Source organism: Siphateles boraxobius, unplaced genomic scaffold, assembly GCF_051911475.1.
Source record: "Siphateles boraxobius isolate OS27281-9 unplaced genomic scaffold, OSU_SipBor_1 42, whole genome shotgun sequence".
In the NCBI taxonomy this organism is placed as follows: domain Eukaryota; kingdom Metazoa; phylum Chordata; class Actinopteri; order Cypriniformes; family Leuciscidae; genus Siphateles; species Siphateles boraxobius.
In genome coordinates this window covers 369,332-391,869 of record NW_027509053.1, presented here as the reverse complement: position 1 = coordinate 391,869, position 22,538 = coordinate 369,332, and the positions used below count along the sequence as shown (strand labels likewise).

Sequence of the window (22,538 nt, the reverse complement as noted above, 5' to 3'; positions counted from 1 at the left end):
AATAACAATATTTCAAGTGTAATATTTCTTTGTCAAAACTAAAGTGTACATTTTATCATACATATTTCAAATTTAAGGATTCATTAGTTTGAATAAAGCCTACATTGGAACAAACACTATAATAGCATCCTAGTTGATGACTTTATTTTTGACAAAACAAACATAGCCTAATATATTTAACATTTGAGCAGAAATTGGTGAACAAAAGCTTATTCAATGTGGCAGTAGTCTATAGTTTAGGCTACAGTAAACAGTTAATAATCTATTTAAAACTAGTCAACAAAATGTTGTCTTTCATATTTCTTCTGTAACATAGGCATATTGTTTGTTGTTTTTATGATAGCCTATATTAGGGCATATAAATATTAATTTGCAGTTTAATACGTTGCTAATACAAAGACATTTTAACGTTATTTCAACCTATTTCAGTCGATTTTCACTCATCTCAGTATAGCAATAGGGTTTGGTAAAAACTGTTCAGTTCATTCATTCACACACGCGATTCATATTTAAACAGTCTTTTTGCAGTTTACATACACTATGATATCGCGATTAGAACAATAATAAAAAAACTTACTTCTCAGATGGATATTTCATATTTCTTTGTAAAAACTAAATTATACATTTTATCATACATATTTCAAAGTTAAGGATTCATTAGTTTGAATAAAGCCTACATTGGAACAAACACTATAATAGCATCCTACTTGATGACTTTATTTTTGACAAAACAAACATAGCCTAATATATAACATTTGAGCAGAAATTGGTGAACAAAAGCTTATTCAATGTGGCAGTAGCATATTTTACATTAAACAGTTAATAATCTATCCAAAAATGGTCAACAAAATGTTGTCTTTCATATTTCGTCTGTAACATAGGCATATCGTTTGTTGTTTTTATGAGCCTATATTAGGGCATAAATTTTAATTTGCAGTTTAATACGTTGCTAATACAAAGACATTTTAACGTTATTTCAACATATTTCAGTCGATTTTCACTCATCTCAGTATAGCAATAGGGTTTGGTAAAAACTGTTCAGTTCATTCATTCACACACAGACGCGATTCATATTTAAACAGTCTTTTTGCGGTTTACATACACTATGATATCGCGATTAGAACAATAATAATAAAGAACTTACTTATCAGATGGATCCGTTGCTCCTCGGAATGAAAAAAAAACAGCACATGTTCTGAGGTAAATGTCCCAGGATTACTCCTCACACAGCCTCGCAAGAAGAAATAGTAGGCTACATTAATCTGATGATTACATTTGTTGTGTTATCACGTTTATGAGGGGCGTTGACACTTTGCATATGTTGCTTCAGATCATTTGCGTTTGAATACCGCGCGCTCTCCGTGGGCGTGTCAGATTAGCAGAATAATGAGCTAAGAGAACGATATTGAGATCGGCTGACACCTCTCTCTTTTTTAATAGATTACATAAACAGAGAATATTTATTTTAGTTTTGAATTAGATATTTTAAAAGTACAAACTTAAATGATTATAAAGATATATTGCTCGTGCTTGTGTGAATAGTATTCGCTGAGCTTTGTTTAAGTTTAGAGACGTGCACCAGAAAATTTTTTAACGGAGACAGAGAGGCAGAAAGCACACCCTGTTTATTTTCTTCATTTTACAAAAGCACACGGTTTTGATGTTAATGTGAGTGTACACAAAAAAAGAAGACCCTCTATAGTTTATAATCATGTATTGATTTTATTTATATGACGTAAAATGACGGAGTATTTTAAGTCTATGTTGCTGCTATGTGGAAAAAAAACGACCCAAGAGAGTTAAAAAGCGTATAAAGGAAATGAGCGCTACACTCACCTAGCGTGGCAAACAGTATACATTTTCTGTCAGACCCCAACCACTGTTTCTGCTCGGTTTCAAACCGAGGACCTTTCGCGAGTTAGGCGAATGTGATGACCACTACACTACAGAAACCTATTGATGAGATGGATGTGCTTTTTAGAAGATGGCTCCTTCCCATAATCTGCTCTGCAAGCAGTGTGAAAGTCTGTGAATTCCACAAACAACAGAACAGAGGTCATTCGGCATGGCAGTCTGCCTACAGCTCCTTGGTACGATGGCCTTCACCTGTCTCAAAAGTAAGGGTTTTGTATCGAATTGCAGCATTTATATTTAACATGCCTCCACTTGTTTCCACCCAGTTTTGAACTGAAGACCTTTGCGTGTAAAGCGAACGTGATATCATGGCATGTGCTTTTTAGAAGATGGCTCCTTCCCATAATCTGCTCTGCAAGCAGTGTGACAGTCTGTGAATTCCACAAACAACAGAACAGAGGTCATTCGGCATGGCAGTCTGCCTACAGCTCCTTGGTACGATGGCCTTCACCTGTCTCAAAAGTAAGGGTTTTGTAGCATTTATATTTAAAATGCATCCACTTGTTTCCGCCCAGTTTTGAACTGAGGACATTTTGCGTGTAAAGCAAACGTGATAACCACTACACTACGGAAACTTGATTTGGACGGTACCCACCTAGTGTCATTCGGCATGGCAGTCTGCCTACAGCTCCTTGGTACGATGGCCTTCACCTGTCTTAAAAGTAAGGGTTTTGTAGCGAATTGCAGCATTTATATTTAACATGCCTCCACTTGTTTCCACCCAATTTTGAACTGAGGACCTTTCGCGTGTAAAGCGAACGTGATAACCACTACACTACGGAAACTTGATTTGGATGGCACCCACCTAGTGTCTTTCGGCATGGCAGTCTGCCTACAGCTCCTTGGTACGATGGCCTTCACCTGTCTCAAAAGTAAGGGTTTTGTAGCATTTATATTTAAAATGAATCCACCTGTTTCCGCCCAGTTTTGAACTGAGGACCTTTTGCGTGTAAAGCAAACGTGATAACCACTACACTACGGAAACTTGATTTGGACGGCACCCACCTAGTGTCATTCGGCATGGGAGTCTGCCTACAGCTCCTTGGTATGATGGCCTTCACCTGTCTTAAAAGTAAGGGTTTTGTAGCGAATTGCAGCATTTATATTTAACATGCCTCCACTTGTTTCCACCCAATTTTGAACTGAGGACTTTTCACGTGTAAAGCGAACGTGATAACCACTACACTACGGAAACTTGGTTTGGATCTCATTCCCACCTCTTCTAGCGTACGCTTGTTCAAAAGCGACTGAAACTATAGACTGCCCAGTGTTTTTAACATGGCAAAAAGCTGCTAATTTTGTTGGCAGACCGAACTTTTTTATATTACTGTACAGGAAACCTCAATAGTCATTTGTTTTATTTTTGTCCTTTTCTAAAGAGATTAAACAACAAACATCCCTGCAAGTGTACTGACCTGCTCAACAGAAAATCGCATACGAAATTTTTGCAAAAATCACCCACAGTTTCCGCCCAGTAATGAACTGGGGACTTTTCGCGTGTGAGGCGAACGTGATAACCACTACACTACAAACACGTCTTCAGGTTGCAGACATAAATCTTTAGGTGCACGCTTATTAAAAAGCATATAAAGGAAATGAGCGCTGCACCCACCTAGCGTGCCAAAGAGTTTACATTTTCTGTCAGAATCCAACCACTGTTTCTACTCGGTTTCGAACCGAGGACCTTTCGCGTGTTAGGCGAACGTGATGACCACTACACTACAAAACCTATTGATGTGGTGCATATGCTTTTTAGAAGATGGCTCCTTCCCATAATCTGCTCTGCAAGCAGTGTGACAGTCTGTAAATTCCACAAACAACAGAACAGAGGTCATTCTGCATGGCAGTCTGCCTACAGCTCCTTGGTACGATGGCCTTCACCTGTCTCAAAAGTAAGGGTTTTGTAGCATTTATATTTAAAATGCATCCAATTGTTTAAGCCCAGTTTTGAACTGAGGACCTTTTGCGTGTAAAGCAAACGTGATAACCACTACACTACGGAAACTTGATTTGGACGGCACCCACCTAGTGTCATTCGGCATGGCAGTCTGCCTACAGCTCCTTGGTACGATGGCCTTCACCTGTCTTAAAAGTAAGGGTTTTGTAGCGAATTGCAGCATTTATATTTAACATGCCTCCACTTGTTTCCACCCAATTTTGAACTGAGGACCTTTCGCGTGTAAAGCGAACGTGATAACCACTACACTACAGAAAATTGGTTTGGATCTCATTCCCACCTCTTCTAGCGTACGCTTGTTCAAAAGCGACTGAAACTATAGACTGCCCAGTGTTTTTAACATGGCAAAAAGCTGCTAATTTTGTTGGCAGAACGAACATTTTATATTAGTTTACAGGAAACCTCAATGGTCATTTGTTTTATTTTTGTCCTTTTCTAAAGAGATTAAACAACAAACATCCCTGCAAGTGTACTGACCTGCTCAACAGAAAATCGCATACGAAATTTTTGCGAAAACCACACACAGTTTCCGCCCAGTTTCGAACTGGGGACCTTTCGCGTGTGAGGCGAACGTGATAACCACTACACTACGGAAACACATCTCCAGGTGCCAGACATAAATCTTTAGGTGCACGCTTATTAAAAAGCATATAAAGGAAAGGAGCGCTGCTACCACCTAGCGTGGCAAAAAGTTTAAATTTTCTGTCAGAATCCAACCACTGTTTCTGCTCGGTTTCGAACAGAGGACCTTTTGCGTGTTAGGCGAACGTGATGAACACTACACTACAGAAACCTATTGATGAGGTACATGTGCTTTTTAGAAGATGGCTCCTTCCCATAATCTACTCTGCAAGCAGTGTGACAGTCTGTGAATTCCACAAACAACAGAACAGAGGTCATTCGGCATGGCAGTCTGCCTACAGCTCCTGGGTACGATGGCCTTCACCTGTCTTAAATGTAAGGGTTTTGTATCAAATTGCAGCATTTATATTTAACATGCCTCCACTTGTTTCCGCCCAGTTTTGAACTGAAGACCTTTGCGGGTAAAGCGAACGTGATATCATGGCATGTGCTTTTTAGAAGATGGCTCCTTCCCATAATCTACTCTGCAAGCAGTGTGACAGTCTGTGAATTCCACAAACAACAGAACAGAGGTCATTCGGCATGGCAGTCTGCCTACAGCTCCTGGGTACGATGGCCTTCACCTGTCTTAAATGTAAGGGTTTTGTATCGAATTGCAGCATTTATATTTAACATGCCTCCACTTGTTTCCGCCCAGTTTTGAACTGAAGACCTTTGCGGGTAAAGCGAACGTGATATCATGGCATGTGCTTTTTAGAAGATGGCTCCTTCCCATAATCTACTCTGCAAGCAGTGTGACAGTCTGTGAATTCCACAAACAACAGAACAGAGGTCATTCGGCATGGCAGTCTGCCTACAGCTCCTTGGTACGATGGCCTTCACCTGTCTCAAAAGCAAGGGTTTTGTAGCGAATTGGAGCATTACATTTAAAATGCCTCCACTTGTTTCCGCCAAGTTTTGAACTGAGGACCTTTCGCGTGTAAAGCAAACGTGATAACCACTACACTACGGAAACTTGATTTAGACGTCAGTCCCAACACTTCTAGTGTACGCTTGTTCAAAAGCGACTGAAACTATAGACTGCCCGGTGTTTTTAACATGGCAAAAAGCTGCTAATTTTGTTGGCAGACCGAACATTTTATATTACTTCACAGGAAACCTCAATGGTCATTTGTTTTATTTTTGTCCTTTTTTAAAGAGATTAAACCACAAACATCCCTGCAAGTGTACTGACCTGCTCAACAGAAAATCGCATACGAAATTTTTGCAAAAAACACCCACAGTTTCCGCCCAGTTTCGAACTGGGGACTTTTCGCATGTGAGGCGAACGTGATAACCACTACACTACAAACACGTCTAAATCTTTAGGTGCACGGTTATTAAAAAGCATATAAAGGAAATGAGCGCTGCACCCAACTAGCGTGGCAAAGAGTTTAAATTTTCTGTCAGAATCCAACCACTGTTTCTGCTCGGTTTCGAACCGAGGACATTTCGTGTGTTAGGCGAATGTGATGACCACTACACTACAGAAACCTATTGTTGAGACGGATGTGCTTTTTAGAAGATGGCTCCTTCCCATAATCTGCCCTGCAAGCAGTGTGACAGTCTGTAAATTCCACAAACAACAGAACAGAGGTCATTCGGCACCCACCTAGTGTCATTCGGCATGGCAGTCTGCCTACAGCTCCTTGGTACGATGGCCTTCACCTGTCTCAAAAGTAAGGGTTTTGTAGCGAATTGCAGCATTTATATTTAAAATGCATCCACTTGTTTCCACCCAGTTTTGAACTGAGGACCTTTCACGTGTAAAGCAAACGTGGTAACCACTACACTTCCGAAACTTGATTTGGACGTCAGTCCCACCGCTTCTAGGGTACGCTTGTTCAAAAGCGACTGAAACTATAGACTGCCCAGTGTTTTTAACATGGCAAAAAGCTGCTAATTTTGTTGGCAGACCGAACATTTTATATTACTGTACAGGAAACCTCAATGGTCATTTGTTTTATTTTTGTCCTTTTCTAAGAGATTAAACCACAAACATCCCTGCAAGTGTACTGACCTGCTCAACAGAAAATCGCATACGAAATTTTTGCAAAAATCACCCACAGTTTCCGCCCAGTTTCGAACTGGGGACTTATCGCGTGTGAGGCAAACGTGATAACCACTACACTACAAACACGTCTTCAGGTTGCAGACATTAATCTTTAGGTGCACGCTTATTAAAAAGCATATAAAGGAAATGAGCGCTGCACCCACCTAGCGTGGCAAAGAGTTAAAGTTTTCTGTCAGAATCCAACCACTGTTTCTGCTCGGTTTCGAACCGAGGACCTTTCGCGTGTTAGGCGAATGTGATGACCACTACACTACAGAAACCTATTGATGAGGTGCATGTGCTTTTTAGAAGATGGCTCCTTCCCATAATCTGCTCTGCAAGCAGTGTGACAGTCTGTGAATTCCACAAACAACAGAACAGAGGTCATTCGGCACCCACCTAGTGTCATTCGGCATGGCAGTGTGCCTACAGCTCCTTGGTACGATGGCCTTCACCTGTCTCAAAAGTAAGGGTTTTGTAGCGAATTGCAGCATTTATATTTAAAACGCATCCACTTGTTTCCGCCCAGTTTTGAACTGAGGACCTTTCGCGTGTAAAGCAAACGTGATAACCACTAAACTTCCGAAACTTGATTTGGACGTCAGTCCCACGGCTTCTGGGGTACGCTTGTTCAAAAGCGACTGAAACTATAGACTGCCCAGTGTTTTAAAAATGGCAAAAAGCTGCTAATTTTGTTTGCAGACCAAACATTTTTTATTACTGTACAGGAAACCTCAACGGTCAGTTGTTTTATTTTTGTCCTTTTCTAAAGAGATTAAACCACAACCATCCCTGCAAGTGTACTGACCTGCTCAACAGAAAATCGCATACGAAATTTTTGCAAAAACCACCCACTGTTTCCACCCAGTTTCGAACTTGGGACCTTTTCGCGTGTGAGGCGAACGTGATAACCTCTGCACTACGGAAACACGTCTTCAGGTGGCAGACATAAATCTTTAGGTGCACGCTTGTTAACCCTCTGGGGTCCAAAGTATTTTTGGGGTTCTGGAGGTGTTCTCACATGCTCTAACATTTGAGCTTTTTTCAGTTATTTATAAACATGTTAATGGCAAAGGTGTAAATTCACTCTATATAGCACAAACAGGGCTACCATAATATGTTAGCAAGATGTATGTACATGTTTGTATTTTTGAGAGAATATTGTTTATGCATGGTTATTGAAAAAACTAAAACTTAAAGTCTCTGAAATAAGGCCACAAAACACATACTAAATATGTGTCCACAAGACTTTTGACTAATTGCTGTTCTCGCCTAGGATTTTTGCTTCAAAATGATCTGAAAATCATCCTTCCAAATCATTCACATAAAACAATACATTGATTTAAATTTAGTAAAACACTTTTTGTTTGGAAAGGCAATATGCGAAATGGGCGTGACTCATGTATAATGGTCTGATTCACACCTGTGAAGACAAAAGACCTGCTTAATGAGCCTGCATAATGAGCTTTCCACAGGTGTGTCACTGAGCCACAAGAAAGAATACAAGGACACAAGAAAATAAATGTGTATATATACTACAAAATTGGTTCACAGTTGGAAACATCTATAAAAAAATAGTATTTTTCCACTTGTATTTTTGCTTGCAAATTGTATAATATCCAAGGTGAACATTTCTAGTAATTGTGTAGTTAATTCTCATACTGTATTTTCAGAAAGTTTTGAATATGTATCCTCTCCCCAAATTTGTCACTAATAAAACACAATACAAATAATTTGAAGAGAAGGCTTATATTGACCTTTTAAGATTTTGTTTACATCTACCTTGTAAATATATTATTTGCTATTTTATTAAAAAGGTTAGAATTACAGCAACAATTCAAATAACAATATTTCAAGTGTAATATTTCTTTGTCAAAACTAAAGTGTACATTTTATCATACATATTTCAAATTTAAGGATTCATTAGTTTGAATAAAGCCTACATTGGAACAAACACTATAATAGCATCCTAGTTGATGACTTTATTTTTGACAAAACAAACATAGCCTAATATATTTAACATTTGAGCAGAAATTGGTGAACAAAAGCTTATTCAATGTGGCAGTAGTCTATAGTTTAGGCTACAGTAAACAGTTAATAATCTATTTAAAACTAGTCAACAAAATGTTGTCTTTCATATTTCTTCTGTAACATAGGCATATTGTTTGTTGTTTTTATGATAGCCTATATTAGGGCATATAAATATTAATTTGCAGTTTAATACGTTGCTAATACAAAGACATTTTAACGTTATTTCAACCTATTTCAGTCGATTTTCACTCATCTCAGTATAGCAATAGGGTTTGGTAAAAACTGTTCAGTTCATTCATTCACACACGCGATTCATATTTAAACAGTCTTTTTGCAGTTTACATACACTATGATATCGCGATTAGAACAATAATAAAAAAACTTACTTCTCAGATGGATATTTCATATTTCTTTGTAAAAACTAAATTATACATTTTATCATACATATTTCAAAGTTAAGGATTCATTAGTTTGAATAAAGCCTACATTGGAACAAACACTATAATAGCATCCTACTTGATGACTTTATTTTTGACAAAACAAACATAGCCTAATATATAACATTTGAGCAGAAATTGGTGAACAAAAGCTTATTCAATGTGGCAGTAGCATATTTTACATTAAACAGTTAATAATCTATCCAAAAATGGTCAACAAAATGTTGTCTTTCATATTTCGTCTGTAACATAGGCATATCGTTTGTTGTTTTTATGAGCCTATATTAGGGCATAAATTTTAATTTGCAGTTTAATACGTTGCTAATACAAAGACATTTTAACGTTATTTCAACATATTTCAGTCGATTTTCACTCATCTCAGTATAGCAATAGGGTTTGGTAAAAACTGTTCAGTTCATTCATTCACACACAGACGCGATTCATATTTAAACAGTCTTTTTGCGGTTTACATACACTATGATATCGCGATTAGAACAATAATAATAAAGAACTTACTTATCAGATGGATCCGTTGCTCCTCGGAATGAAAAAAAAACAGCACATGTTCTGAGGTAAATGTCCCAGGATTACTCCTCACACAGCCTCGCAAGAAGAAATAGTAGGCTACATTAATCTGATGATTACATTTGTTGTGTTATCACGTTTATGAGGGGCGTTGACACTTTGCATATGTTGCTTCAGATCATTTGCGTTTGAATACCGCGCGCTCTCCGTGGGCGTGTCAGATTAGCAGAATAATGAGCTAAGAGAACGATATTGAGATCGGCTGACACCTCTCTCTTTTTTAATAGATTACATAAACAGAGAATATTTATTTTAGTTTTGAATTAGATATTTTAAAAGTACAAACTTAAATGATTATAAAGATATATTGCTCGTGCTTGTGTGAATAGTATTCGCTGAGCTTTGTTTAAGTTTAGAGACGTGCACCAGAAAAAATTTTAACGGAGAAAGAGAGGCAGAAAGCACACCCTGTTTATTTTCTTCATTTTACAAAAGCACACGGTTTTGATGTTAATGTGAGTGTACACAAAAAAAGAAGACCCTCTATAGTTTATAATCATGTATTGATTTTATTTATATGACGTAAAATGACGGAGTATTTTAAGTCTATGTTGCTGCTATGTGGAAAAAAAACGACCCAAGAGAGTTAAAAAGCGTATAAAGGAAATGAGCGCTACACTCACCTAGCGTGGCAAACAGTATAAATTTTCTGTCAGACCCCAACCACTGTTTCTGCTCGGTTTCAAACCGAGGACCTTTCGCGAGTTAAGCGAATGTGATGACCACTACACTACAGAAACCTATTGATGAGATGGATGTGCTTTTTAGAAGATGGCTCCTTCCCATAATCTGCTCTGCAAGCAGTGTGACAGTCTGTGAATTCCACAAACAACAGAACAGAGGTCATTCGGCATGGCAGTCTGCCTACAGCTCCTTGGTACGATGGCCTTCACCTGTCTCAAAAGTAAGGGTTTTGTATCGAATTGCAGCATTTATATTTAACATGCCTCCACTTGTTTCCACCCAGTTTTGAACTGAAGACCTTTGCGTGTAAAGCGAACGTGATATCATGGCATGTGCTTTTTAGAAGATGGCTCCTTCCCATAATCTGCTCTGCAAGCAGTGTGACAGACGTGTAAAGCAAACGTGATAACCACTACACTACGGAAACTTGATTTGGACGTCAGTCCCACCGCTTCTAGGGTACGCTTGTTCAAAAGCGACTGAAACTATAGACTGCCCAGTGTTTTTAACATGGCAAAATGCTGCTAATTTTGTTGGCAGACCGAACATTTTATATTACTGTACAGGAAACCTCAATGGTCATTTGTTTTCTTTTTGTCCTTTTCTAAAGAGATTAAACCACAAACATCCCTGCAAGTGTACTGACCTGCTCAACAGAAAATCGCATACGAAATTTTTGCAAAAACCACCCTTAGTTTCCGCCCAGTTTCGAACTGGGGACCTTTCGCGTGTGAGGCGAACGTGATAACCACTACACTACGGAAACACGTCTTCAGGTTGCAGACATAAATCTTTAGGTGCACGCTTATTAAAAAGCATATAAAGGAAATGAGCGCTGCTACCACCTAGCGTGGCAAACAGTTTAAATATTCTGTCAGAATCCAACCACTGTTTATGCTTGGTTTCGAACAGAGGACCTTTCGCGTGTTAGGCGAGCATGATGAACACTACACTACAGAAACCTATTGATGAGGCACATGTGCTTTTTAGAAGATGGCTCCTTCCCATAATCTACTCTGCAAGCAGTGTGACAGTCTGTGAATTCCACAAACAACAGAACAGAGGTCATTCGGCATGGCAGTCTGCCTACAGCTCCTTGGTACGATGGCCTTCACCTGTCTCAAAAGTAAGGGTTTTGTAGCATTTATATTTAAAATGCATCCACTTGTTTCCGCCCAGTTTTGAACTGAGGACATTTTGCGTGTAAAGCAAACGTGATAACCACTACAATACGGAAACTTGATTTGGACGGTACCCACCTAGTGTCATTCGGCATGGCAGTCTGCCTACAGCTCCTTGGTACGATGGCCTTCACCTGTCTTAAAAGTAAGAGTTTTGTAGCGAATTGCAGCATTTATATTTAACATGCCTCCACTTGTTTCCACCCAATTTTGAACTGAGGACCTTTCGCGTGTAAAGCGAACGTGATAACCACTACACTACGGAAACTTGATTTGGACGGCACCCACCTAGTGTCTTTCAGCATGGCAGTCTGCCTACAGCTCCTTGGTACGATGGCCTTCACCTGTCTCAAAAGTAAGGGTTTTGTAGCATTTATATTTAAAATGAATCCACTTGTTTCCGCCCAGTTTTGAACTGAGGACCTTTTGCGTGTAAAGCAAACGTGATAACCACTACACTACGGAAACTTGATTTGGACGGCACCCACCTAGTGTCATTCGGCATGGCAGTCTGCCTACAGATCCTTGGTATGATGGCCTTCACCTGTCTTAAAAGTAAGGGTTTTGTAGCGAATTGCAGCATTTATATTTAACATGCCTCCACTTGTTTCCACACAATTTTGAACTGAGGACTTTTCACATGTAAAGCGAACGTGATAACCACTACACTACGGAAACTTGGTTTGGATCTCATTCCCACCTCTTCTAGCGTACGCTTGTTCAAAAGCGACTGAAACTATAGACTGCCCAGTGTTTTTAACATGGCAAAAAGCTGCTAATTTTGTTGGCAGACCTAACATTTTATATTACTGTACAGGAAACCTCAATGGTCATTTGTTTTATTTTTGTCCTTTTCTAAAGAGATTAAACAACAAACATCCCTGCAAGTGTACTGACCTGCTCAACAGAAAATCGCATACGAAATTTTTGCAAAAATCACCCACAGTTTCCGCCCAGTAATGAACTGGGGACTTTTTGCGTGTGAGGCGAACGTGATAACCACTACACTACAAACACGTCTTCAGGTTGCAGACATAAATCTTTAGGTGCACGCTTATTAAAAAGCATATAAAGGAAATGAGCGCTGCACCCACCTAGCGTGCCAAAGAGTTTACATTTTCTGTCAGAATCCAACCACTGTTTCTACTCGGTTTCGAACCGAGGACCTTTCGCGTGTTAGGCGAACGTGATGACCACTACACTACAAAACCTATTGATGCGGTGCATATGCTTTTTAGAAGATGGCTCCTTCCCATAATCTGCTCTGCAAGCAGTGTGACAGTCTGTAAATTCCACAAACAACAGAACAGAGGTCATTCTGCATGGCAGTCTGCCTACAGCTCCTTGGTACGATGGCCTTCACCTGTCTCAAAAGTAAGGGTTTTGTAGCATTTATATTTAAAATGCATCCAATTGTTTAAGCCCAGTTTTGAACTGAGGACCTTTTGCGTGTAAAGCAAACGTGATAACCACTACACTACGGAAACTTGATTTGGACGGCACCCACCTAGTATCATTCGGCATGGCAGTCTGCCTACAGCTCCTAGGTACGATGGCCTTCACCTGTCTCAAAAGCAAGGGTTTTGTAGCGAATTGGAGCATTACATTTAAAATGCCTCCACTTGTTTCCGCCCAGTTTTGAACTGAGGACCTTTCGCGTGTAAAGCAAACGTGATAACCACTACACTACGGAAACTTGATTTGGACGTCAGTCCCACCGCTTCTAGGGTACGCTTGTTCAAAAGCGACTGAAACTATAGACTGCCCAGTGTTTTTAACATGGCAAAATGCTGCTAATTTTGTTGGCAGACCGAACATTTTATATTACTGTACAGGAAACCTCAATGGTCATTTGTTTTCTTTTTGTCCTTTTCTAAAGAGATTAAACCACAAACATCCCTGCAAGTGTACTGACCTGCTCAACAGAAAATCGCATACGAAATTTTTGCAAAAACCATCCTTAGTTTCCGCCCAGTTTTGAACTGGGGACCTTACGCGTGTGAGGCGAACGTGATAACCACTACACCACGGAAACACGTCTTCATGTTGCAGACATAAATCTTTAGGTGCACGCTTATTAAAAAGCATATAAAGGAAATGAGCGCTGCTACCACCTAGCGTGGCAAACAGTTTAAATTTTCTGTCAGAATCCAACCACTGTTTCTGCTCGGTTTCGAACCGAGGACCTTTCGCGTGTTAGGCGAACGTGATGAACACTACACTACAGAAACCTATTGATGACGCACATGTGCTTTTTAGAAGATGGCTCCTTCCCATAATCTGCTCTGCAAGCAGTGTGACAGTCTGTGAATTCCACAAACAACAGAACAGAGGTCATTCGGCATGGCAGTCTGCCTACAGCTCCTTGGTACGATGGCCTTCACCTGTCTCAAAAGCAAGGGTTTTGTAGCGAATTGGAGCATTACATTTAAAATGCCTCCACTTGTTTCCGCCCAGTTTTGAACTGAGGACCTTTCGCGTGTAAAGCAAACGTGATAACCACTACACTACGGAAACTTGATTTGGATGTCAGTCCCACCGCTTCTAGGGTACGCTTGTTCAAAAGCGACTGAAACTATAGATTGCCCAGTGTTTTTAACATGGCAAAATGCTGCTAATTTTGTTGGCAGCCCAAACATTTTATATTACTGTACAGTGTTGTGGTTTTCAATCTTTCTGAAAAATAACTTCGCAGAGATCTTTGATGCCAGAAATAATTAGACTTTATTTTCGAACGCCGTCCCGTTCCATAGAACGGCGCTCTAACGCTCTCTGGCCCTCTGGCCTTCCAGTGCGCGCTCCCGAGTACATTTTGGTTCAGAGTTATATACATACTTCTTCTTCCAAAGAAGGTAACACACCCTATAGATAGTTTTGGGTAAAGGTCTTTTACCATGTGACTTCTCAGAATAGAATTTTCTGCAGCAAACAACATTCCATTCAAGGTCTTTCACATACACAGAGGAAATCCAAAGTCACAGACAGAAGAAATAATTGTGTCCAAATATATAGCAAAATTACTTGTTTTCTAAATAATAAAATCTTCTACATTCCCTCCTCTGAGGCTTATTAAGCCTCACATTCACTATCTTTTTTCCAGAGTGTAGTTTCAAAATCCAGCTCCCTCAGTTATGCTACCTAGTGACTCAATTGAGTCACTCATTCTCCTTTCCAATTACTGGATTAAGCCACCACACTCCGGAGGAGCACTCGAGCCAAACATCTTCTTCCATACATTTTATTTCTTTTAGTTGTTCTTTCTTTTTTGTTTAATGGAAAAAGTAAAAAACTCGAATTCTCCCTAATCAAAATTAAACCAAAGAATAAGACAGTGTTATAAGTGTGTGTATACATTTGGTTCAGCATTGCCTGTTATTGACACAGTTATGTAGAGTATATCAAACATAAAAGTCTCTTATACTATTGAAAGTTCTCTTGCGGTGTAGATATCCTCTAGGGTCTGGCTCATCAATCTTCTTCGTCCTCAATTCCTCATTTAATGGGATCAACATCCAGGGTTTGTAAATATCAATTTGGTTGCCCTCTCAAATTAGTTTTCATTATCTTTTTTCCGCATTTCCATTCGTTTAACTGTGGTTTTCCAACTAATGATCTTAATATACAAAGTATACAACAGAATAATAACCCACTTTCAATACCCCTAATTGAGCAAACCTTAATTTTCAAAACTTTTCATTAAGTTTTCCTTAACTTCTGCTCTTAAGTTTTTCTTGACTCAATCGTAATCGCTAAATTTTCCTCCCTGCGCAATATTATTTAGTAAAAGTGCAACACTGATCACCAAACATAAGTCATTCTACTTTTTTCACATAATTGTTTTTCTCCTAATGCAGACAAAGCATTATAATAAATATCTGCTTATTATAGTAGTCTAATTGATTTATTATGCATTTTTGTTCTACTTGATCCATATGACTATTAATTCAAAATATGGCTGGGTAAACATAACTCTCTCATTTTTATCACTTCTTATGAGAGAATATCATTTCTTAAATTCAAAGAATCCATCTTTTAGTCAGTCAATTTTAGTGAACAGAACACTTTACACCCATCTAATACATTGCAATACATTTCACTTACTTTCTATTTTATTACCAAATTTAAACAATAAATTCCATTTTGACCTTTTTAATCTCGCATATTGCTTCCTATTCTCATTGTAGCTCCTCAGTTCAAGACTAAACTGAATAAATTTTTTTTTTTTTTTCTACTAATTTCTAAATAAACTATCATGAATAAACTAATTATGTCTCATGTAATCACTCTAACTAAGAAAGCTTCAGAGCAATGTTACATTTATCTCATAAAAGTCATTCAATAAACTCATTAGACAATTAGAAAAATAACTCTAGAGAACAACTTTTTGCACTCTTACATATTCCTTATATGTACATTTCTTTTTCAGTATATCTAACAATCTAAAAGTTTTTCTATCAACCTTTTAAACCATTAGCATTATATCTTATTTATTATTAAAACTTCCTTGTGTTCGTATGCAACTTATTTTAAATCTTCAATACTTCTGTTTAGTTGACATATAATCTGATGTTATTTCTGATAGACTTCCAATCTAAGGATTACTTCTCTGTCAGAGATTTAATTTCTGTTCCTGCCCTCCTCTGTTGATTTCATTGCTTTTACCCATCTATATCATGTCCACATGGTATACTGATATATGGCCTATTTTTGTCGCTGTTCTTTTCTTAACTTTGTTTTTGCCACAAATTTCACAAAACTTTGCAAAAAATGCTTTTTAATTTAAAATGCCTTTAATTTTATCTTCATTTTAATTTTTAATTTCCTTATCTTACTCCCCCCTTTGCGCACTGGTTTAAAACCATTGCGCATCTGGACTGAGAATATTCAAAAGTATTCATTGGTTCGACAATCTGTCCTTCATGTGAATGCCAAATATCTATTCTTGACCCCCCTCTGGTGCCATTTAGATTGTTCATAAGGGCTTGTTTGTTACTGAATTTCAATAACTTCTTGTAAGTCTATAAACTTTCTATAAGTACTACTTAATATTAGTCAATTGCATATTGAATCAAATCTTATAAATTCAATTTTGACATTGAATATTTGTTAATACCCAGTGTTAATACTTGCTTTAATTTCAACTGTAGCCTTAAATTAATTAAGTATACCCTTGTATTGACAAGTTACATCTGAGTACCCTTTAAGATTTATTTTAAAGTTATTTTTAGTTCTAATTTTTTCCTTCATGAATTGTCTTAATTCCCATTATGCTATATTAATTGTTAACATTATTTTAATTTCTTTTCTTAATTAGTCATTATCATTGTTTTCTATGTAGCGTAATATATTTTTCTCCTCAATAATTTTTTTTTTTGATGGGGTTATTATTAAGTTGCTACTGAATCTATTCAAGGGCTGAACATCCAATCATAGGAAAGTTGGTTGATGTTGACTATTGTTTGAGCTTGTACTCATCTCTGTTGATTCTCTCTTCTTTGCACAGTTCCTCTCATTACTGTGTTTCTGGTCAAGTTTGTCTTTTCTTCCATTCATGATTTGATCATTCTGTTAACCTTGTCATCAATCATTACATCTTTCACCAGGGTGTCTCCAGTGAGTCGTTCGTTGCAATGGACTCTTTCTCTCATTGTCAGCATGTCCTTGATCCCTCACTTCAGTTGGGGGGGGGGGTTGCTGAAGTCAGTTGGTTTATTTTAAGTTGAGAGGCATGGACTCAAATGTCACTCTGTTGATCACTTCTTCTGAAATTACAAAGCACAGTTACTGGTTCATTTTGTTAGACTTGTCCCAGAATCCTTCCTGGAATTGAACTGCTGCTATCTGTAAATTAAAGCTTAATTATTTTTGTTAGTGAAAACAACATGTGATTTCAATCATCTGCTCATCTGTCCCATTGTCCTTCTCGCTGTTACCTGTAGAAAGGTAATGTGGGCTGAGTGGTGTCCTTTCTGCCTTCATTAACAGCAGGACTTTAATCCATATATTCTCATTTGTTTTTCATAAATTTGACTTTTGATCATTATTTGCAACTTTTTTGCATTTTTCTCACAATAAATTTCCAATGTACTCTTATAATTAGTCAATTCAACTCAGTTATCTCTTTGTCTTGAGTTCCACTATCAACCCACTATTTATTAGGCATCTTGGACAATACTCAACCCACTTTGTCACAATACAAAAGTTACAAGACAATATTTCATACTTTTGACATAGATCAGCTCCATCATGATATGCTGAAAAGAAAGGCAGACGTGTTATGCTGAAAAGAAAGTCAGATATGTTATGCGCTGCGCAAATGTGGCAATGTTTTTTCTATTTTTATTTTTCTCTTTTCATTCTTTGTTTTTTCATATTGTTACTTCAGTTCTTGACCAGGAAATTTAACCAAATGCATCCATGGTCATTATTTTATTGGGCAGAATTTGCCCTGTGGGCCCACATGTTACATTTTAAATACAGCTGTATTGGCAAAATAATTGTTTTGCCTTAGATGTTTCTTCAGACACCATCTCTCACTCATTCACACTCAGTGTCTCTCTCACACACACTGGCCAGCATACATTCTTGCAGGTTGTGCTCTAAATGTGGCATCCTATAATTTTAGCCAAGGGTTGATCAGGTCAACACAGCTATGTCAAACACTAGTGTCAATGATCATAAGGTTTAGTTTAACACCATCCGTTATAATCCTTTTATTTTTTTATTTTTACAAAATCTAATAGACTAAGTATTTTAGAATAATAAGCCTGCCAATTGTAATTTTTCAAATACATTTTGTCATTTGTTTTTCTGATTTTTCCTATTCTTTTTTTTGTTTTTTGCTCATGAGCTGCTTTAAGAAATTGGAGATCTCTGCATAATCTTAGATCCATGGCCAACAACATTTCCATCTCATTATCCCAGTTCTGACAGCATTTTTTGCGATTTCATAAGCTTGGACTTTTGGAGTAATTTTTTCTCCAATCTATATCTCTAAAAACTTACCCAAACAAAATGGAGTGACCAGTATCATTGTTTTGCAAACAATAATAATAATTCTTTGACATTTTGCGTCTATCTTTTTCTTTGCTACAGAATAATTTTTCATGCTTTTAGCCCTATAATTGTTTAATATAATAGCCCTCACTATACCAAATCCAGCCTCGGTTTGAACTATTTAGTGAGTTGAGCACCCACTTGTCTCTTTCAGTGTATTCTCTTTCTTTTTTATATGGCTGGACTTGAACCTACTGGAAAAGCAAAGAGGGTTAGTTTAGCAGAGAATATAAAGAATTGCTTATGAGACCAGTGAATAATCAGAATGAATAAAGTTAATATAATAACTAAATTTGAAGCAGTCTCTAAAGGGATCATCGGAGTTGCCACACCTGTGTTGCCCGTAAGGGAAGGGTTTCGGTGAGTTCTTCTGTTTTTAGATTATCAGTCTGTTAAAGCTTCTTGGCTGTCGCTCTGCATGTGTCGTCAGCCTAGCTGTCACTCAAGGCTTGGTGTAAACAGGAATATAGGCTCTGTTGTTTCTCTGCCCCTTCTCAGTTTGGGCTTTGATAGATTTTGCCACAGCTTTGCATCTCAGGATTTTCCTCTTGTCCTCAGGAAAAAGTCTCCAGTGAAATAGTGAAAGTTTCACCTTTTCCAGCATTAAATCAGTCTTTCTCCATGCTGAGTTTTCCAGAGAGTGGTCATCTTCAGAAGGGGAGCTGAACGCCCCTCACCCACTCTTCTTCTTCTCTCTGCAGTCGTCTTTGACCTTTCACCTCTTCCATTCGACACTGAAGCCATCTGAAACTTGAACACTCAGAGAGCTGCATAGATCAAATTAGTCTTTATAAATATTTGTTCCTGAGATATTAGCTCTTTATCTAAATTCCAATTTTAACCATCTTTTTCCTAGATCTTTTATATTATATAATAATCACTGGTTGACAACAGCAGTTCTCCCATTCTGTTTTTAGTAAAGCAAGTTCTTCGTTGCATGGAAAAAGCAAGCTATTTCTTCATTGCAATATGAGCAATAATCTAACTTTGATTTTCTGAGTATAATACAATTAAATAATTTTCCCTATCATAAAATCAGCCTTCAATCGTTCTTCTGTATTTGCATGCTGTGCTCAAAATAATCTAACATGGTGAATACATTTTTCCTCACCCATTCCCAACAATTCCCATTTACTACAATTCTAAGATTGCTGTAAATTATTTATGACTGTTGAAACTTGGTCACTCAATCTTGTTCACTTTTAGCACACTGCACAAGTCATTTTTTCCTTAGCACAAACTTAATTATCTACAATGGAATAATTTTTCTCACTTTGTCTTCAGGGATAATGAGATACAAATTTTAGACGTCTTCAGATATAAGATATAATATATTAAGCTCGTGCATTTTTATTTATTTATCCATTAATATATATCAGTCCATTTATTAATATATATTTTATACTTTAACTTATTTATACTACAATAATCTGCAAGACTAATATCTTGAAACAATTGTTTTCTTTTACTATTTCCTTTACTTTTAATACTCATTTATACAGTACTTGTCCCTCAAGCACATTCACACATTCCTTGTCACCTATTTTTAACCACAGTCACAATCAAGCAGACACACAGGACAGGATCCTACATACAAATACACAGAGCTAAATTATACTCACAGTGTTTCTCACTGTTTTTACAAACAATACTTCACTGAATAACTTTAAACTATCACAGACCTCTGCGATTCACTTCCTCCGACACAACAGAGTCATATACTACATAGCTTTTCCGTATAGTCCCTTGTTAACCTATAACAAGGCGGTAACCAAAAGCTAAACTTATCTGTGCAATATTCGCCATCCTTCCAGGCCCTCTTGGCGAAATCCACATAAAACTTACCCAGTCCCTTGTTAACCTATAACAAGGCGGTAACAATAATCCAAACTTAATCTGTGCACATGCAATTAACTTATTATCCTCAAGGCCCTCTTAATAAGTAACACAGAGATATGGTAACCTTTACCAGTATTCTTAATGATAGCCCTTATCATTAATTCAAATGTACAAAAACCTGATAACCTTTACCAGTATACCTAATGATAGCCCTTATCATTAATTCAAATTTACAAAAACCTGATAACCTTTACCAGTATACTTAATCTTTTACGTACGTATAATAAAACCTTTAGCGCCAAATTGATACCAATATTCATACAACCTGCATCAGATTATATAAACACTGGCAAACGAGAGTTCCGTTTTTACAATTTATCTTATATCCCCAAGGCCTTCTTATTGGACATCACACTGCATGCAATTATTTCGAAATCAGAGACCTCTGTTTAAAATATGTAGTTCTTTAATTTTGGAGAAGCTTTTTTTTAAGTGTCTCACCGTAAAGGGCAAATATCCGGGCGAACCACACAAACTATAAGCAAAAATTGCTTACCTTGTGGCCACTTTTTGTTTGTGTCGCTCGTCCAGCAAAGCCCACCACGGTTCGTCACCAGCCCCTACGGATGTCCCATCTGGGGTGCCAAATGTTGTGGTTTTCAATCTTTCTGAAAAATAACTTCGCAGAGATCTTTGATGCCAGAAATAATTAGACTTTATTTTCGAACGCCGTCCCGTTCCATAGAACGGCGCTCTAACGCTCTCTGGCCCTCTGGCCTTCCAGTGCGCGCTCCCGAGTACATTTTGGTTCAGAGTTATATACATACTTCTTCTTCCAAAGAAGGTAACACACCCTATAGATAGTTTTGGGTAAAGGTCTTTTACCATGTGACTTCTCAGAATAGAATTTTCTGCAGCAAACAACATTCCATTCAAGGTCTTTCACATACACAGAGGAAATCCAAAGTCACAGACAGAAGAAATAATTGTGTCCAAATATATAGCAAAATTACTTGTTTTCTAAATAATAAAATCTTCTACAACAGGAAACCTCAATGGTCATTTGTTTTATTTTTGTCCTTTTCTAAAGAGATTAAACCACAAACATCCATGCAAGTGTACTGACCTGCTCAACAGAAAATCGCATACGAAATTTTTGCAAAAACCACCCACAGTTTCGAACTGGGGACCTTTCGCGTGTGAGGCGAACGTGATAACCACTACACTACGGAAACATGTCTTCAGGTTGCAGACATAAATCTTTAGGTGCACGCTTATTAAAAAGCATATAAAAGAAATGAGTGCTGCACCCACCTAGCGTGGCAAACAGTTTAAATTTTCTGTCAGAATCCAACCACTGTTTATGCTCGGTTTCGAACCGAGGACCTTTCGCGTGTTAGGCGAACGTGATGACCACTACACTACAGAAACCTATTGATGAAACACATGTGCTTTTTAGAAGATGGCTCCTTCCCATAATCTGCTCTGCAGGCAGTGTGACAGTCTGTAAATTCCACAAACAACAGAACAGAGGTCATTCTGCATGGCAGTCTGCCTACAGCTCCTTGGTACGATGGCCTTCACCTGTCTCAAAAGTCATACCGATCTTTATGGGAGCTCCCTGGGCACAGCGCTATGGAGGGCCAGGATCGGAGTTGGGCTTGCACGATTGGAAGGCGCAGACGGAATATCTGGCCGGATTACAGGGACTGAGTGCATCACAGAAAGTACAGTTTGTGTTGGGGTCTTTGGAAGGAGAAGCCAAAAGAGAAGTTCTTGCTGCATCAGAAGCCACACGGGCTACCGCGAAAACTATCTTCGATTTCCTGTCCGGATTATATGGAGACTCTACCCCGGTGGCCACTCTTCGTGCCCAGTTCTTTAACTATCAACAGGGGCCTAAGCAGACTCTTCGGGCATACTCCTTGAAATTGTGGGAGCAGTTTGGCCGGCTGTTGGGTGAACTTCGTCGGGGTCGAGTCGAGGGCGGATCGATGGTGAGAGAGAGGTCGTATTCGGAGAAGGGGCGAGCTCCTGTGCGCCGCCCCCTACGTCCTGTGGGCCCCCGGTTCCAGTGGGATGACCAGGGAAGGCCCATCTGTATTAATTGTGGAGACCCGGGACACATCAGTCGTCAGTGTGGGCTCCGTCGGGGTTCTCAAGGGGGTTTTTAGTCCCAC

General features: G+C 38.3%; 13 non-coding genes across 13 annotated transcripts; all 13 read right to left on the bottom strand.

The window, feature by feature from the left end:
• Positions 1-2,416: 2,416 nt before the first annotated feature.
• Positions 2,417-2,489, bottom strand: trnav-uac (transfer RNA valine (anticodon UAC)). Its single transcript has one exon. It is a non-coding gene; the product is annotated as a tRNA-Val (tRNA).
• Positions 2,490-2,626: 137 nt separating this feature from the next.
• trnav-uac (transfer RNA valine (anticodon UAC)) lies at positions 2,627-2,699 on the bottom strand. Its single transcript has one exon. It is a non-coding gene; the product is annotated as a tRNA-Val (tRNA).
• Positions 2,700-2,826: 127 nt separating this feature from the next.
• Positions 2,827-2,899, bottom strand: trnav-uac (transfer RNA valine (anticodon UAC)). The gene has a single exon. It is a non-coding gene; the product is annotated as a tRNA-Val (tRNA).
• Positions 2,900-4,395: 1,496 nt separating this feature from the next.
• trnav-cac (transfer RNA valine (anticodon CAC)) lies at positions 4,396-4,468 on the bottom strand. Its single transcript has one exon. It is a non-coding gene; the product is annotated as a tRNA-Val (tRNA).
• Positions 4,469-6,753: 2,285 nt separating this feature from the next.
• On the bottom strand, positions 6,754-6,826 carry trnav-aac (transfer RNA valine (anticodon AAC)). Its single transcript has one exon. It is a non-coding gene; the product is annotated as a tRNA-Val (tRNA).
• Positions 6,827-10,975: 4,149 nt separating this feature from the next.
• On the bottom strand, positions 10,976-11,048 carry trnav-cac (transfer RNA valine (anticodon CAC)). Its single transcript has one exon. It is a non-coding gene; the product is annotated as a tRNA-Val (tRNA).
• Positions 11,049-11,658: 610 nt separating this feature from the next.
• Positions 11,659-11,731, bottom strand: trnav-uac (transfer RNA valine (anticodon UAC)). Its single transcript has one exon. It is a non-coding gene; the product is annotated as a tRNA-Val (tRNA).
• Positions 11,732-11,858: 127 nt separating this feature from the next.
• Positions 11,859-11,931, bottom strand: trnav-uac (transfer RNA valine (anticodon UAC)). Its single transcript has one exon. It is a non-coding gene; the product is annotated as a tRNA-Val (tRNA).
• A 1,155-nt stretch (positions 11,932-13,086) lies between these two features.
• trnav-uac (transfer RNA valine (anticodon UAC)) lies at positions 13,087-13,159 on the bottom strand. Its single transcript has one exon. It is a non-coding gene; the product is annotated as a tRNA-Val (tRNA).
• A 266-nt stretch (positions 13,160-13,425) lies between these two features.
• Positions 13,426-13,498, bottom strand: trnav-cac (transfer RNA valine (anticodon CAC)). The gene has a single exon. It is a non-coding gene; the product is annotated as a tRNA-Val (tRNA).
• Positions 13,499-13,621: 123 nt separating this feature from the next.
• Positions 13,622-13,694, bottom strand: trnav-aac (transfer RNA valine (anticodon AAC)). Its single transcript has one exon. It is a non-coding gene; the product is annotated as a tRNA-Val (tRNA).
• Positions 13,695-13,907: 213 nt separating this feature from the next.
• trnav-uac (transfer RNA valine (anticodon UAC)) lies at positions 13,908-13,980 on the bottom strand. The gene has a single exon. It is a non-coding gene; the product is annotated as a tRNA-Val (tRNA).
• A 7,736-nt stretch (positions 13,981-21,716) lies between these two features.
• trnav-aac (transfer RNA valine (anticodon AAC)) lies at positions 21,717-21,789 on the bottom strand. Its single transcript has one exon. It is a non-coding gene; the product is annotated as a tRNA-Val (tRNA).
• Between the last annotated feature and the right edge of the window lie 749 nt (positions 21,790-22,538).